Genomic DNA, 17,069 nt, shown 5'->3' with positions numbered 1-17,069 from the left:
TTTTCAGACTCAGCACTGACCCTTAGGATGAAGCTTATGGTCAGTCCTTCATATTCAGAGTTTCTCACATGCTGTCCCCTCCTCTCTGCCAATCTATTTGGTGACAACTAACCCTGGGTGCAGAGGAGGGGTGCGGGGGCGGGGGCAGGAAGGTAAGGAGTGTGAGGGAGCCAAGGCAGGACTTTCATTTTCAAAGCATAAAAGATGAACTTCAGGCTGCCAAATCCCACAACCTAATTGAAGCTCTGTCCTGGTTTGAGCTATTACTCAATGTTCTATGCTTTCATATTTTAAGAAAAGTTTATTATGACAAGTCAATGACAGCACTTTTAGTAGGTCAATAAATCATGGACGTATCATATCACAGAGATGACAGCTATGTAAAGCATCACAGGGAACTTGATATTATTTCAACAAAATAGCAACTAGAGCCTCTTGGCACTTACCGTAATTTTAAGTCAAGGTTTAAAAATATATTATTATTAATATTACTGAATGGGAAATTTTCTTGGATGTGGTACTGAGAAACAAAATAACTCATCACAAAGTTTTGTGTGAGAAGGAATAACATATTAAGTGGGGGAGATTTCCAAAATGTTTCTTCTTGCATAGATGTGCTGGTTGCTGCTAAGTTGCTTCAGTCGTGTCCGACTCTGTGCGACCCCATAGATGGCAGCCCACCAGGCTCCACCGTCCCTGGGATTCTCCAGGTAAGAACACTGGAGTGGGTTGTCATTTCCTTCTCCAATGCATGAAACTGAAAAGTGAAAGTGAAGTCACGCAGTTGTGTCCGACTCTTCGCGACCCCATGGACTGCTGCCTACCAGGCTCCTCCGTCCATGGGATTTTCTAGGCAAGAGTACTGGAGTGGGATGCCATTGCCTTCTCCTGATGCGCTGGTTATATTCTATAATTTGCTAATATCAGGGTCGGGGAGGGGAGAAACTCAAACCAGATGAAAAACAGGTTAAGAAGATTGTCAAGAGCTTTCCTTCATGGTCTCTTTCTAAGCATATGGTAAAAGAAGAGATGATAATTTTTTAATAAGCTTTAGATCATAGCAGAGTAGAGACGGGAGGTTGACCCAACCCTCTTTTCTTACTTTCAGACTGGAAACTTCGAAGAAGCTGTCAGAGCTTGGGTGACAGCTGTTAGCATGAAGGGTGCAAAGTCAACAACTTACTCCTCCTTCCAAACTGTGAACATCATCCTGTGCCAACATGTTCTCTGTTCTTTAAGGGGAGAGGGCAGTGGAATGGCAGGATTAAGAAAGTTTAATAAACCCTGTTATTTGGGTAGGACTTTACCATTTTCAAAATGCTTTCACATATTTGATTTGATTCTTAAATCAACTTTATATAGGAAGCAATTTGGGCTCAGCTGTAATTCTTTTCACAAAAGGTAGAGCAAAGTAAGTGACTTTCCCCAAACTACCTCACTGCCCATGAGAAGGGGACAATGCCCAGTCTCCCCAGCGTCAGTTCACTGCTTTTCCCACTGTATATGTTTATCCTGTTTTCCATCTGGTTTGGGTTTCTCTCCCTTCCCCACTCTGATATTACTAAGCAATGAACCAGAACCAGAGCATCAATATGAGAAGCTGCATTTGCAATGCCTTCCCCACTTAATGTTACATTCCCTCTTACATCCAACTTTGCGACAAGTTGTTTGTTTCAGCATCCCATCCAAGACTATGCTAGTCTCAGGTCACTAATTCTTTTAACCACTATTAACCTGGTAACACTGAGATTCAGTGATTACAGCGGCCAGCGTTCCATTAATGCCTAGAGGGAGAAGTAGACCCTCACATTCCTCCTCCCCAATCCTGGCCTCAGAGCTGGATCTTTTGCTCCAGCTTTTAACCCAGTGGAAGGTGTCCCACATGACAGAGGGCAGGGTGTCCAGAATAACATCTTGGCTGGGGCAAAGAAAGGCCTGCCTTCCCTTGGCTCTGGAAGTTACTAAGAAAGTATTCAAGGAGAGCTTTGTCATTCAAGTTACTCTGTTGCTGTTCAGTCACTCAGTCATGTCTGACTCTTTGTGACTCCATTGACCCCAACACACCTGACTTTCCTGTCCTTCACCATCTCCCAGAGCTTGCTCAAAGTCATGTCCATTGAGTTGATTATGCCATCCAACCATCTCATCATCTGCCATCCCCTTCTCCTGCCTTCAATCTTTCCCAGCATCAGGGTCTTTTCAAATGAGTCAGTTCTTTGCATCAGGTGGCCAAAGTATTGGAGTTTCAGCTTCAACATCAGTCTTTCCAATGAATATTCAGGACTGATTTCCTTTAGGATGGACTGGTTTGATCTCCTTGCTGTCCAAGGGACTCTCAAGAGTCTTCTCCAACACCAGAGTTCAAAAGCATCAGTTCTTTGACATTCAGCTTTCTTTATAATTCAACTCTCACACCCATACATGACTACTGGAAAAACCATGGCTTTGACTAGATAGGCCTTTTTGTTGGCAAAGTAATGTCTCTGCTTTGTAATATTCTGTTTAGGTTTGTCATAACTTTTCTTCCAAGGAGCAAATATCTTTTAATTTCATGGCTGCCGTCACTGTCTGCAGTGATTTTTGAGCCCAGGTTACTCAAAATTTGGTTAACAGTCACCAAATTCAGGCAGATCACTGGTTTCTACAACTTTGAAGCAGAGATGCAAAAGGAGGTGCAACAGAATGAAATTTAGGCTGTCAATACACTCTGAGACAAAAACCTCCAATAATCAAAGTCAAGTAAGTCAAGCTGCTGTTCCCTCAAGTTTTTCATTCCCTCAAATTGCTTTCTGTGGCTTCTTTTCCCTTCCAAAACTGCTCTAGAAAAAATCATTTCATATAAATATATAAATCGATTGTAAACACACATCAGCCTTGAGCTGTCATCATCCGCACCCCTGGAGGCACTGGCACTTAAGCCCAGCATTCTCCATTCTCTAGAATGTGCCTCCTAAAAACAGCCAGAGAATCCTTTGCTTGATTTCCTTGTGTGGGCCAGGCTTGGGGAACGACCTGAAATGAATTCAGCATATAACTTTCAATAGCCCTGCTGGTCAAATCCGTGTCTGAACAGAAATAAACCCAAATTGGCAGAGAGGTAGGGAGTGTAGCAAAGCAATTTCATCATAGCACCATTCTCCCAAGAGATCTGTAAAGAGGCAGCTCTAGGTGAGAAGTGAAGAACCCAGAGAGAAAGAGGCAGCAGGAAGAAGGGACAGGGCACCAACAGGCACTAGTGGTTTAAAAATAACCATGTCCCAGCAGGCAGTCTGAGTCCAGCACTGAGGCCACCATGGGACTGTCTGGGATACGACAGCTCTGGTGTGGGCACCACCCCTTGTGCACCGTGTCAGCTGCACTATACATTTTCCTTGTCTATTTCTCTGCATGATCCATTTTTCTGTTGGCTTCTCTTTTTGCAAATCTGTGAAATGAAAATGATAACATTGATGTCATAGCCTGTTGATTTCACATGAAGGGTGGGCAGGACACAGCACAGCAAAGAGGAGAAAATGCTTTGAATCCACTCAATATGTTTTTGCTTCTAGTTCTTAATAACTTTGTTACTTTCATTATGTCACATAAGCTCTTTCAGGCTTAGACTTCTCAAAAGGGGACAAAAATACCATCTTCATGGGAACAGCATGTGTGTGTGTGTGTGTGTGTGTGTGCTAAGTAACTTCAGTCGTGTCTGACTCTTTGTGACCCCATGAACTGTAGCTTGCCAGGCTTCTCTGTCCATGGGGTTCATCAGGCAAGAATACTGCAGTGGGTTGCTATTCCCTCCTCCAGGGGATCTTCCCAACCCAGAGTTCAAACCTGCATCTCTTGTATCTCCTGCATTGGCATGTGGGTTCTTTACCATTAGCACCATGAGAACAGGGAGAAGATAAATAAGATAATGGACATAAAAGTCCTCAGCATAATGCCTAGCTTCTAGTCAGTGCTCAATAAATGCTTAAAAACACAGGCACACTCACATATATTCTATATTTGGTCTGAGACTCCAAATAAAATTGAATATGAAGCAACTTGGAATAAAATAAAATATTCTATTATTTTATAATTTACCATAAGAATAAACATATGCTATTCTTATTAATATTTACACTTTAAAAGTCCAATCATCTTTTAAATGCCTGAGCTTTTAAGCATGTCCAATAGTTTTAATGTTGTCTAACTGAAGCCTATATTATACTTAATTATTGGCCCCAACCTCCTACAGTTTGTGTTAAATATTCACACCCCCAACATGCCCTTCTGGTCAAAAAAATTCTCTTTCTCTTTCCTTGACTTTGGGTTTGGTCATATCATTTGCCTTGGCTTATCGGGGTTTGCTAGAACAACTGGAAATTGGCTTGCTCAGCAAGGTTGCCTTCTCACGTGTATACTAAGTCGCTTCAGTCGTGTCCAACTCTGTGTGACCCTATGGACTGTAGCCCGTCAGACTGTCCATGGGATTCTCCAAGCAAAAATAGAGGAGTGGGTTGCCATGCCCTCCTCCAGGGGATCTTCCCAACCAAAGGATCGAGTCCCATTCTCTTATGTCTCCTGCATTGACAGGCAGGTTCTTTACCACTAGCACCACTTGGAAAGCTCCAAAACAACCTTGGGAATTTATTTCCTTATAATCTCCCACTTAAAGGCCAGTGTATCACTGGATGTAACCTCCCAGGTTTCTCTGTCCATAGAATTCTCCAGGCAAGAATACTGGAGTGGGTAAGCCATTTCCTACTCTAAGGAATCTTCCCAATCAGGGATTGATGCCAAGTCTCCTGTATTGCAGGTAGATTCTCTTAAGTGTGGCCATAAAAATAGCTTCCTGGAGCTGCAGATCCCAGAATGACAAAAGACACATGAAGCAGACCTGAACCCAGATATAGACTAAGCCACACCCAGCTGAGCCTGGATCAGCCAACCAACACATCTATAAGCAAGAAATGAGCATTTATTTCTACATGCCGCTAGGTTTTGTGGTAGTTTTCTGTGAATCATACTGAGGCAATAGCTGATGGGCGAAAACAAAATGGCTCATCATTAGGGGTAGGAAGGGAGAATGCTGGCCTTCCAGATGTGTCTCCCCCACCTGAAACTTCTGCACTGAGTGGCAGGAACAGAAGCCACTGGAGAAACAGGGTCCTCTGACGCCCTCCAGGCTAAGGGGAGTGGGGAAAGCTGATTTATCTTCTGGTGATTTTCCCACAGCCCTGGACCCATCTCCACCAGTCTGTTCTGTGGCTCTTGTCTCCACCTTAGTCATAAAGCATAGTATCATGGACTCTGAAGAATCAAGAGACATACAAAACAAATTAAGGCTTTGTGAAAGTAGCTGAGATCCTGTATAATCCTTAAAAGTTATGAGTCACTATGCTGTACACTCGAAAGGTATATCATACCATAAATCAACTAAATCTCAATTTTTAAAAATATAATGGTAGCTGGGATCAAGGGATAAGAGGGACTGAGAAAATGCAAAGACAAAATTGTAAGGGTGACAGAATCTATTTTCAGTTTCACGCCTACCATTCAGGAGCCCAGGATGTCTCTCCATCATACAGCCAAATCTGCCCAGGAAAGAGTCCAGTATCACTTGTTTAAACCTTGGTTAAATGTAAATCTATATCACTCCTCCTAGGGCTATTTTGTTACCAAGGCTATATTTAGTGGAATAAAATGTTTTTCTGATAAAAAAAAAAATCAGGAACTACAATAAGGATGGGGAAATTATTTACTGATTTTCTTAGAGGAGGAAAGGGAAAATCACCCTAAATTCTGACAGTATGCCACATATAGCCACCTTTGAGAAGATGATCCAAAAATTGAAGGTAATAACACAGCGTTGCATATATCCAAGGTATACTTTAAAGTGTAATAAGTACTTCAGCAATGTATTTCAAAGATGATCATTTTGAAGATGTGTCATTGAAACACAGAAAAAAAAATGGAAGTGATGGCTATCAAACAACTGTAAAAGTCCTTGTACTCTAGAACACCCTGTAAGAGGCTAGGACAGGTAAAAGCTATCATCTTCTGTATCATCTTTAATTCTAGAAGACTTCAGAGAATAGAGCTTTCAGAAGACTGGTGACTGGAAATCTACCAGGCAAGCCTGTTAAATCTAACACCATAAATGCAAATCTATTTAACTAGTGGTATTAACCAGCATCTGGCTCTTCCTTTCTATTGATTTCTAGGGCCATGTCATATCACACTCAAGGCATTACTGTGATCCAGAGAGAATGAAAAACATTTCTCTTAAGATATATACACTGAAAAAGAGACATCAACAGTTAATTCCTTTATCCCACGGTGATCCAGGAGTGAGGCCCAGAGAACAGCCCATGCCTGCTGATTCCTTTCCACAAGCAGTGGATGTACTAATGACTACGTAAGACCTCACGACTCAAGAAACCTCTCAGTCAACAGTAATCAGTCAAGATCTAATAAACAGGTATGGACGACAGCTATGGAAAAATGAGTTATACCAAACTGTGTGAAAATGGGCGGGGTCAAAGTAATGATATGGCCAGCTTTGTCCCTGTCCTGAACAGTCTTTGGAATGAAGAATGAATCAATGAATGAATCAATTTGCACATGAGTGGCTGACTTTGAGGCAAAGCCAAGCATTGCCATTGTGAACAGTGTAGAAAGTAGCCCTGAACCCACTCACACAAGACCCCAGAAACAGAATCCATTTAAATGAAACATGCCTTTTGGTTTTAATGTAATCTTTTATTCATAAGCTACAGAGAAAGAAAGCTTAAGGCTTATATTTATACTAGGATTAATCCTCTGGCTCATGAATTGAAGAAAACAAAATAGGTCAACAACTCAAAATTGCCTTCCTTAAAAAAGAAGCACATGCAGAGGTGGGCGTTGGGCTAGAAAAGTTGTGGTGCTCTATAATGTTGTTGAAAGTCACATCTCTGTGAGTGGAAGAAACATTCTAGATGTAGAAAGTGAATTTTCATGAAAATATGCACTCCCTGGGGATTTTAACATCTTGGACTTCCCACGCTGTGCTGGGGAAGTGAAAACTTGTGAGGAGCAAAACATCAGGGAATTTTTATTTGCAGCCATAAGTTATCCCATATGGCTGGAGAGTGATTTCTTATACGATGGATAGGAACTTGAATTAACTTGGCTGTTTATTGTAAGAAGAAAGCAGAGATGGGTGGGCTGGCCTTCTGTGTCGTAATAAGGCCTGCTGTAGAGGCAGCAGCAAATCATCTCAAACCACAACAGTCTTTGGTGGCTGAGAAATTATGGCAAGAGTGACAGGAGGATAAAGCAATAGGATGGCAGGGAGAAGGAAAAAATGGAAAAGCAATGTAAGTGATTGCCAGCCAATAGGCAATGCATGGTAATAAATACCAAGACAAGGGAGAAGAAGGAAATGAGGGGAGAGAAAGTAGGTCTTGGGAAGATCATTCAAAGGCAAAGAAGGAGCATTTAGGCAAGATGTAAAATACAGGTGGAGGAGATCCTTGACTATTACAGAGGAAAATCAAGGCAGTGTGAAAAATAAGAAAAAAATAAGCAAAGGTGCAGAATGAACACAAGATAAATTATATAAGACATTGAAACAAATAAGACATTTTTAAGTACATAAAGAACAAGGGGTCAAAGAAATGGCAAAGGAAATTTACTGCCAGAAGAAGCAAAAAAAAAAAAAAAAATTAAATGAATACTCTGCCTGAGTGTTCACAGAGAACAAGACAGATCCCAGAAACAAGCATAAATTTCCAGAAGAAGCCAAGAAGAAATATTTAAGGATCTCAAGATCAATAGTGGAACCAGTCATCAAGAAATTTCCATGTTCCCAAACCTTAGAAAACTCCAGAGTCAGAAATGACCTCCAGCCCAGGGCCTGAAGGTAAATGGTAGAACTGGTCTCTGGCACCTTCTTGCAGGGCTTTTGCAAAACTAGAAAGGGAAGGGCAAGTGCAGCCTGAGGGAGGCAGTTTGATAGCAACTGGGGCTGATCCATGAGCCGTCCTTGGGTGACCATGTGATGAGGCCTAAATGCAGATGGAGGTTGACACCCAACTCCCTCATGACTGGCATTTTCCCTTTGAAAAGCAGTTGTCAGTACAGGCTGGTGTCAGTAGTAAAATGGCTGGTATTTGGACACTCTCCCAAGGCCAGTTGTTGTCACCCCAGCCTTTAGCAATGGCACCAACAAACTGTTGACTAAGTGATCACAGTGCCTTTTGACCCTGAGCTACGAGAAGTTATCTCTGACCTGCTTCCAGGGAGAAAGATCAACAAGACGAGCAAGAGAAAAAAGCAAGGAGTCTCTGGGGAATCCAACTCATGGCTGAGGTTGTGTACTAAACTCACTCTTCACTCATGTCACATTCTCTATCCCAACTCTCTTCATGTCTCACTCTTAAATTTCTTTCATTTTTTTAATTAACTTTTTTATTGGACTATAGTTGTTTACAATGTTGTATTAGTTTCTGCTGTGCAGCAGAGTGAATCAATTATATGTATACACATGTCCATTCTTTTAAAGATTCTTTTCCCATATAGGCCGTTACAGAGCATTGAGTAGAGTTCCCTGGGCTATACAGTAGGTTCTTATTAGTATCTGTTTTATATATAGCACTGTGTATATCCCAGTATTCCAATTTATCCCTCCACACTCTTTCCTCCTTGGTAGCCATAAATTTATTTTCTACGCCTGTGACTCAACTTCTCTTTTGCATATAGGTTTATTTGTGCCATTTTTTTTTAAGATTCCACATATAAGCAATATCATATGATGTTTGTCTTTCTCTGTCTGACTTACTTCACTCTGTATGACGATCCCTAGGTCCATCCATGACGCTGCAAATGGCATTAATTCATTCTTTTTTATTGCTGAGTAATATTCCCTTGTGTATATATACTGTATCTTTATCCATTCTTCTGTCGATGGACATTTAGGTTGTTTATGTCCTGGCTATTATGAATAATGCTACTGGAGTGCATGTATCTTTTTGAATTATGATTTTCTCTGGATGTATGTCCAGGAGTAGGATTTCTGGATCATATGGTAGCTATATTTTCAGTTTTCTAAGGAATCTCCATACTGTTCTCCATAGTCATTGTGCCAATTTACATTTCCACTATTAGCATAAGAAGGTTCCATTTTCTCTTCGTCCTCTCCATATTTATTATTTGCAGACTTTTTGATGCTGGCCATTCTGACAGTGTGAGGTGATACCTCATTGTAGTTTTGATTTGTGTTTCCCTCTTCCCTGATAGCTCAGTCAGTAAAGAATCTGCCTGCAATGCAGGAGACCCTGGTTTGATTCCTGGGTTGAGAAGATCTGCTGCAGAAGGGATAGGCTACCCACTCCAGTATTCTTGGGCTTCCCTTATGGCTCAGCTGGTAAAAATCTGCCTGCAATGCAGGAGACCTGGGTTCAATCCCTGGATTGGGAAGATCCCCCGGAGGAGGGAAAGGTTACCCACTCCAGTATTCTGGCGTGGAAAATCCCATAGACTATACAGTCCATGGGGGTCGCAAAGAGTCAGACACAACTGAATGACTTTCACTTTCAATAATTAGTGACGCTGAGCATCTTGTCATGTGCCTCTTGGCCATTTGTATGTCTTTGGAGAAATGTCTATTTAGATCTTCCACCCATTTTTTATTAGGTTGGTTTTTTTTTAATATATTGAGCTGCAGGAACTGTTTGTTTCACTCTGCTATAAATATCTTTGCTAGCTGCCTTAAATGTTGTTTGAATATAACTGAAGAAGTAAGAAGGCTTGAAAAAAGAAGAGAAAAGAAGAAAGAGGCAAATAGGGAGGAGAGCGATGAGGAAGAAACTGTGAGTTCATTTCTCAGGAGAGATGATGCAGCAAAGAAAAAAAGCATTGTCTAAGTGGGGAAGAAAAATGGGTTGAGAAAAGAAAAAGATCAAAGAATTCAGGAAATGATGTAACAAGGTGGTGAAAAATGGAAGATAAACTAACCTGTAAGAAATGAAGAAAGGATTTGAAATAGAAGTCAATTATTAGCAGACTTACTTTTGGCTTTGAAGAGAGTCCTAGGAGACAAGTCACTAAGCTAGTGAGAGAGGAAAGGAGCTAGGCATGAAACCAAAGCATCAAGCAAGGAGAAAGACAGAAATTTAGGGGTAATCACAAGAACTTAGCATCTCATAAGGTGGTGTCTTATAAGTAAAATTTCACAACACCACTGAGTCTGTAAACACCAAAAGCTACTCTCTGGGAAAGCACACACACACACACAGGCACACACCTTACCATAAACACATGCACATGAACACCCAATATAATACACACACACACACACACACGCACACACACATTATCATCAAAATAAACTGATTTTGGCTCCCTTTCTGAAATAAAGATGAGTGGTCTAAGAAAGTTGCTAGTGGGAGACACAGATTTTTCTAATATTCTAGTTATTTGACTCCATAAAATTTAACATCCACAATTATAAATTGAACACAAGAGTGATTATAATTCTACATACAGATAAATGATAATGGCTTTAAAAGATACCTTATTTACTAATTTGATAAAAAATTCTTAGCTTAAACTTAGAGCTCACCAACAAAGAAAATAGTTCATAAGTCCTAAGTCAGTTATTAAATTTCATAAAATTTCAGAATTGAAAGTGAAGATTGATAGGGTCACGTAGGTCATTTCCCCATTCAAATATGCTTCAGTTCCTTAGTATATGTCAGAATATGCATAGTTTTCATGTTGATTAAGTCAAATAATAGCCTGGATGTTATGTTTTTCCTCTTCTCCATGTGACTCTGTTCCTAGCACACTGCTCAGTCAGAATCATCTATGTCTACTCCTTTATTTTCTGATCTTCAATGTGAAGTAAAGATTAGGAAATTTTCACTCTGATTTTGTAATTAGGCAAATGGAGTCCATGAGGAAAGAACCATGTGAAATTCGTGTCAACTAAATTAGAACAAGAAAAGGGTTGCCCCATCACCTAATGAAAAAGAAATCTGTTTATTGTAGGTGATGAAATGTAAATTGAGTCTGGAAACAAGGTCTCCAAGATGCCTCCCTTCCCGTCTACGCTTCCCCATGCACCAGCCCACACCAGAACATAGGCTACTTGCTGAAGGTGGGTAATCCTCGCTAATAAGCAGCCATAGGTACTTATTTGCATTTCAGAGAGTGGAATTTTATAATTTTTTATAAAGTATAAAAAACATTTTAATGTATAGTCTTTTATTCCTTAGCTAACATTCCAAATCTCTCTGTGAAGATGATCTATGTTTTGTGAAAATAAAATGGTGCTGACAACACTGTTCCCTCTGGTCAAGTGCAAAAGGCTGGTCACTTGAAACTGGACATGGCTCTCCGATTCATCCCAGTCCTTTTTGGTTGTCTACTTGGCCCTTTGTAGTTCCTTGAGTTTTTGACATCTGTGCTGAAGAAAGCATTGTTGTTGGTGCTGTTTACTTGCTAAGTCGTGTCTGACTCTTTTGCAGCCCCATGGACTGTAGCCTAACAGGCTCCTCTGTCCATGGGATTTCCCAGGCAAGAATTTTGGAGTGGTTTGCCATTTCCTTTTCCAAGGGATCTTCCTGATCCAGGGATCAGATCTGCGTCTCTCGCATTGTAAGAGGAATCTTTACCACTGAGCCACTAGGGAAGCCCATGAAGAAAGCATAAAAATCCCTAAATACATCACTCAGTCTTTCAAAACAATGGTCAGTATTCTGATCTGCTTCTCTGAGAAGGTAGAGAGCAGAGGACAAGTTGAAATCACCCAGCCAAGCCTGGTGCTTCATATATATCTATGAACAACAGTAGAGCTACAGAACCTGATGACAGGGCTTAATTAGCCCCTGCCTCTCTCTAAATTACAGAATAAAATAGACTTCTGGTTTTTGACATTCTTTGACAAATGAGATTAAGAATTACATTATTCTCCTTTTTTTAACTTAACTACTTATGTTCTTCCCTTATTTTATTGTTGTTTTCCTCATTATAGTATCTTAAACTTGATGTTGATAATCTTACTAATAATTATAATTGTATTATGGAACATTTACTTTCTAATGTCTTCTTTCAAATACTCAATATATATTTTACTATGACTTTACCAAAGATTATATGGATAAACTAATTTGTTATGATGTTGGCATTTTTCAGCATTTACCTTGAAAAATAACACTGGGTCTTTTGAATGTAATGACCTGAAATTTCTAGAAGTAATTTGATGATTTATTTTAATTATTATCAAGTAGAAGGATGATAAACAAAACTGAAACTCCTTACTTCATTAGGATGTCTCATTCTGTACCCACGGGGAAAACAACAGATGAAGTATCTGGGCCCTGACCCATGGTAACATGACTGCCAGCAAGGCAAGCACTGGTTAGAAAAGGTCATACGTTGGAGTGTCGGGATCTATAAGCCAAAAATAGCACAAGGCACTGAAAAAAGATGAGTTTTTTTAACTTACAAAGGTGAGATACTGAATTCAGCGTAACCACATGCTTCTCATATAGTACAGATTCTTTTATTCAAAATTAAATGTGTATTCTTATGATAGAACAAGTTTTATTATAAAAAAGCTGCAAACCAAAATGGGTCATAACTCTTTTACAGACATAACTTTTCTACCCTGCCTTCACTACAAACACACGTATCCCAAAGTGGGCTGTAGACAAGACAGGCAACATGATTTGCAGGGCCTGGTGCAAAAGGAAAATGCCAGACTCCAGGTTCAAAAACGATTAAGAATTCAAGATGGTGACTGTGGAGCATTAACTCAAGGGAGGAGCCCTTCTGAGCTCGGTAACTTATACAATTACCTGGGTCACCTGCCCATGAAACCAGCTCTGGGTGCAAGGAAGACATTTTGAAAGCTTTGGAAAAAAAGTAATCCCTCCTTTCAAAGATATAAAAGCCATTTAGCCTTTCTTTCTAGATCCTTGTATCCAGTCTTAGGGAAGACAACATCCATACTTGAGAACAGAGCCTGGGGCTACAAAAGAGAACCAGCCGACAACTGATGAACCCACACGGACCCATCACTACTGCCCCAAGTCTGTTGTTCACACTAGGGTTCACTCTTGGTGTGGTGCATGCTATTGATTTGGACAAATATACCCACCGTTATAATATGCTTCAGAGTAGTTTCATTGCCCTAAAAACACCTCTGTGCTCTACCTATACACTCCTCCTTCCCTCCAACACTTGCCAATCACTGATTTTTTTTTTTACCGTCTTTTTTTAAACAATGGCATAGTGTTGCCATTTCCAGAATGTCATATAGCTGGAATCTTACAGTATGTGGCCTTTATATTTTATTTATTAAAGTTTATTTTAATCTGGACCATTTTTAAGATCTTCATTGAATTTGTTACTATATTGCTTATTTTATGTTTTGGTTTTTTGACCCCAAGGTATGTGAGATCTTAGGTCCCTGACGAGGGATGAAACCTGTACCACCTACATGGGAAAGCGAAGTCTCAAGCCAGAGAAATCCCTATGTGACTTTTTAAAATTGAGTTCTTTATTTACTAACACACATTTTAGATTTCTCTATGACTTGATAGCAAGTTTCTTTTTTTGTTTTTAGTGCTGAATAAATTTGTGAGTTTGGATACGCCACAGGTTAATTATCCATTCACCCACTCAGGGATATCTTGCTTCCAAATTTTGGCAATTCTGAATGGAGCTTCTATAAACATCAAAAGAAAAAAGAGAGAGAGCACATAACCATTCTTCCAGGTAACTTTCCACCCCTGCATCCTGAGGGGCACTTTTACTTCCTCCCCAGAGGAGGGAAGACTTGCTCAGGCAAGAACCCTTTGGGCCCCCATAGTGGGCACATGAATAAGTAACTAAGGCTGAATTTCAATAGGACTGCCTGCACCTTTTTAACCTCAGGGCAGATTTACGTTCCTTTAGTTCAGTTCAGTTCAGTTGCTCAGTTGTGTCCGACTCTTTGTGACCCCATGGACTGCAGCACGCCAGGCTTCCCTGTCCATCACTGACTCCCAGGGCCTGCTCAGACTCATGTCCCTCAAGTCGGTGATGTCATCCAACCATCTCATCCTCTGTTGGCCCCTTCTCCTCCTGCCTTCAGTCTTTTCCAGCATCAGGGCCTTTTCTAACGATTCAGTTCTTTGCATCAGGTGGCCAAAATATTGGAGCTTCAGTTGAAGTTCCTTAGGGGAGTTTAAATTAAAAATGTCAAATCCCTTTCTTTGAGAAGTGGAACCCACTAAAAGGAGGAAAACAAGGGCAGTGAATTCCTCTTTAGAAAAGTGTAGAATAGCTCTCCTAGAAGGGCTCTTAGCACAGCAAAGCAAAAGAACCCAGATCCAATGGGTCAACAAGGCAGGGAGGATGGGTTAGCTTAGACCCTGAAGGACACTGCCTTGGTAACAACTGAAACTGGTGGAGAAATTCTAATAGACCCTCAGGCATTTTGTGGACAAGGTTTTTGAAAATCAGGCTTTGTGGAAACTGTCACATCAGCTCTTGGCAGGGACGTGCAAGGTCTTGTGCCATTTCCCAACTGAACCTAATTGTATAGGTCCATAGAACATTCTAGTTATTCCTTGGACTTGGCCTACCTGGTCACTTCTTAGCTCTGAGAAATTTATACAACAGGATTTCAGGTGCAGGCTGGTGTCCTGGTGTTGCGTTTGGGGGTTTCAGGCTGGCATTGGCCATGGAAGCAAGATAACTGGGTTCTGACACCAATGGGCTTATGTGACCTTGAGGCAATGCCCTGCACCTTCAAACATAACTTCTCAGCTTCATCAGCCAAGAACCTGGGAGAACTTGATTAAATCAGGAAGTTGGCTCCTCTTAAAAGCCCTGGGATAAGAGGGTAACTGGTGAAGGATCAGGTCTGGGCTGTACCCCACCCTAGTTCCAACAAGTGCAGCTCCCTGATTTTCTTTCATTTTATTCCCCCACTAGGGCACAGAGGTGACACAGAGGACAGCCCCACCATGTTCCATTTGGGTTCCACTAGCTCTGGCACCAGGTTCCAGGGTCTCATCCCAGCCCCACCTCTTCCTAACTGTGTAACCTCACATGTATTTTTGAACATCTGTGCCTCAGTTCCTTTGTTTGGAAAATAAAAATGATCATACTATCTACATCGTGAGTTTTTGTGCAGCCTGAGGGTCAAACGTGTAAAATATTTAGCTCACTCCCCGGTTTCTAGGACAAGCTCAACAAATGTTAACTATAATAATCCTGTTGGATAAAGAATTCCATGGCAAAAGAAAGGCTGAAAAAACACTGGACCTAATATCTTTAAAGGTCTCTCTAGGACTAAGGCTTCCAGGTGGTACAGTGGTAAAGAATCTACCTACCAATGCAGGAGATGCAACAGACACATGTTTGATCCCTGGATCGGGAAGATCACCTGGAGGAGGAAATGACAGCCCACTCCAGTATTCTTGCCTGGAAAATTCCATGGACAGAGGAACCAGGCGGGCAACAGTCCATGGGGTCACAAAGAGCTGGACACAACTGAGCGACTAAGCACAGCATAGGACTGAATTTCCATGGTTTTTCTACCTTTCGCCCCTTGTTGTCTTTATCCTTTCACTCCCACCCTACAAAAGCCTTGGAGCTGAACCAAAGTCAAACAGGAATCTTTGCTTGGATATGGGTGGTGGTGACGGCAGAGGGAGAGCAGTGGGCGTGTCCAGTAATTTCAAGTGTTCCTGGAAATGCTGTCAGAAAGCTCAGGATCATGGGATTTCTCCTGGCCTGTTTTCATGGGTGTAACTGAACCCTTCCTCCTGGGAGAGAACTGTGATGGCCTCTTGTCTCTGTAAGAGCAAGGCCTAAATCTCTAATTACCTCTGCAGACAACAATGCTAAAGCCAGTGGCAAGCACCATCACAAAGAAAAAAACCTAGGCCGAGGCCAGAGCAATAGCTAAGGCCTTGCAGAATCCATATAATTTATGTCCACTCCACGGCGCCAATTCACAAACGACCTCTCAGCTGGCAGTTCCCTTCCCCGGCTTTTGCCTTCCACCTGCTTAGTGAGAAAACAGCCGCCGATGACAGGAGTCCAGGATAAATCTGTCAGCGAGACTTACAGGACAAAATCTCCCGAGAAAGGCTTGAGGAATCCAGAAAATAAATCTCTGTGTCCCAAACAGTAGCAAGGTTACTCAAGTTTATTATGTCTCCTTTAACCCCTCGGGTATGGGCTTTATTGACTATAATTATCACCAACCTCAGATGACACCAAGTAGCATCCTGTCTCTTGCTACCACAAGGACCGCCCCACACAGACCTGCTTCCTGGGGAACAGACTCAAACACAGCAGGTTTTGGACAAGGGGTCATGGTTATCTTCTATCTGACAGGTGAGTTGGACGCTTCATACTTTGGATATTTCGGGAAGGGGCTGGACATTGACAATTAAGTCAGGCATTTAGCATAAGCTGGAAAAGGATTTCAAGTGACTTAGAAGACAAGAGGGTAGAAGGGTCACAGGCTACAAGATAAGAGAAGTTCCAGAGCTGTCATCCAAGCCTGCAGACTTGACCACAAATCCACAGTGATTCCAAAAGAGGTCTGAGGACACCCTGAAAAGTTCGACCCTGTCTTTTAGAAACCCCTTCAGTTTCCTCAAGTGGAAGTGGATATCAAGGGCACTTCCAGCAATATCCAAGCTGCGGGAACTGTAAAAGCTAGCAAAAGATAATAGCTCCTCCAAAGCCTACACCGGTTAGACACGCGAGGAAAGGGTGGAAGAGTGGAGGGGGTTTCAGATTCCCTGCTGCCCAGGAGACAAAATCCTGACTCATACACTTGAAGCTCAAGGGTCTACCCAACAAAGCCAGCTTTCTCTGGCCAACTTCGCCATCAGGACCACCCAGATGCAGCTCCAAAGTTGCAGTTGCAGGCACCAAGGGGACCTCAAGGTCGGCACAAGGGACCACAGTTTCCAATGCACTAAGGTTGGCTTACATATATATCTTACGTATATACAAATACAACTGCCAGTGTTTGTGTGAAGCCCGTAGGATAACAGTTCCTTTAGAAATGTTACTGAACTTTTGCTTGCTTTTAGTACTGA

At 41.5% G+C, this 17,069-nt stretch overlaps 1 long non-coding RNA gene across 2 annotated transcripts; it reads left to right on the top strand.

The window, feature by feature from the left end:
* The first annotated feature begins 510 nt into the window (after positions 1-510).
* LOC147362994 (uncharacterized) lies at positions 511-15,122 on the top strand. Of its 2 annotated transcripts, XR_015135692.1 has the most exons (3): positions 511-710; positions 11,005-11,113; positions 14,941-15,122. It is a non-coding gene; the product is annotated as an uncharacterized LOC147362994 (long non-coding RNA). The 2 variants fall into 2 exon arrangements; XR_015135693.1 differs by lacking the exons at positions 11,005-11,113; positions 14,941-15,122 and adding an exon at positions 1,109-1,369 and having other exon boundaries at positions 533-710.
* Positions 15,123-17,069: the final 1,947 nt, after the last annotated feature.

The sequence above is a fragment of the Bos grunniens genome, chromosome 11 (genome assembly GCF_055505025.1).
Source record: "Bos grunniens cultivar Pamir isolate PY7600 chromosome 11, Bosgru_T2T1.0, whole genome shotgun sequence".
Taxonomy (NCBI): Eukaryota; Metazoa; Chordata; class Mammalia; order Artiodactyla; family Bovidae; genus Bos; species Bos grunniens.
This window is presented reverse-complemented; position numbering and strand designations above follow the sequence as displayed.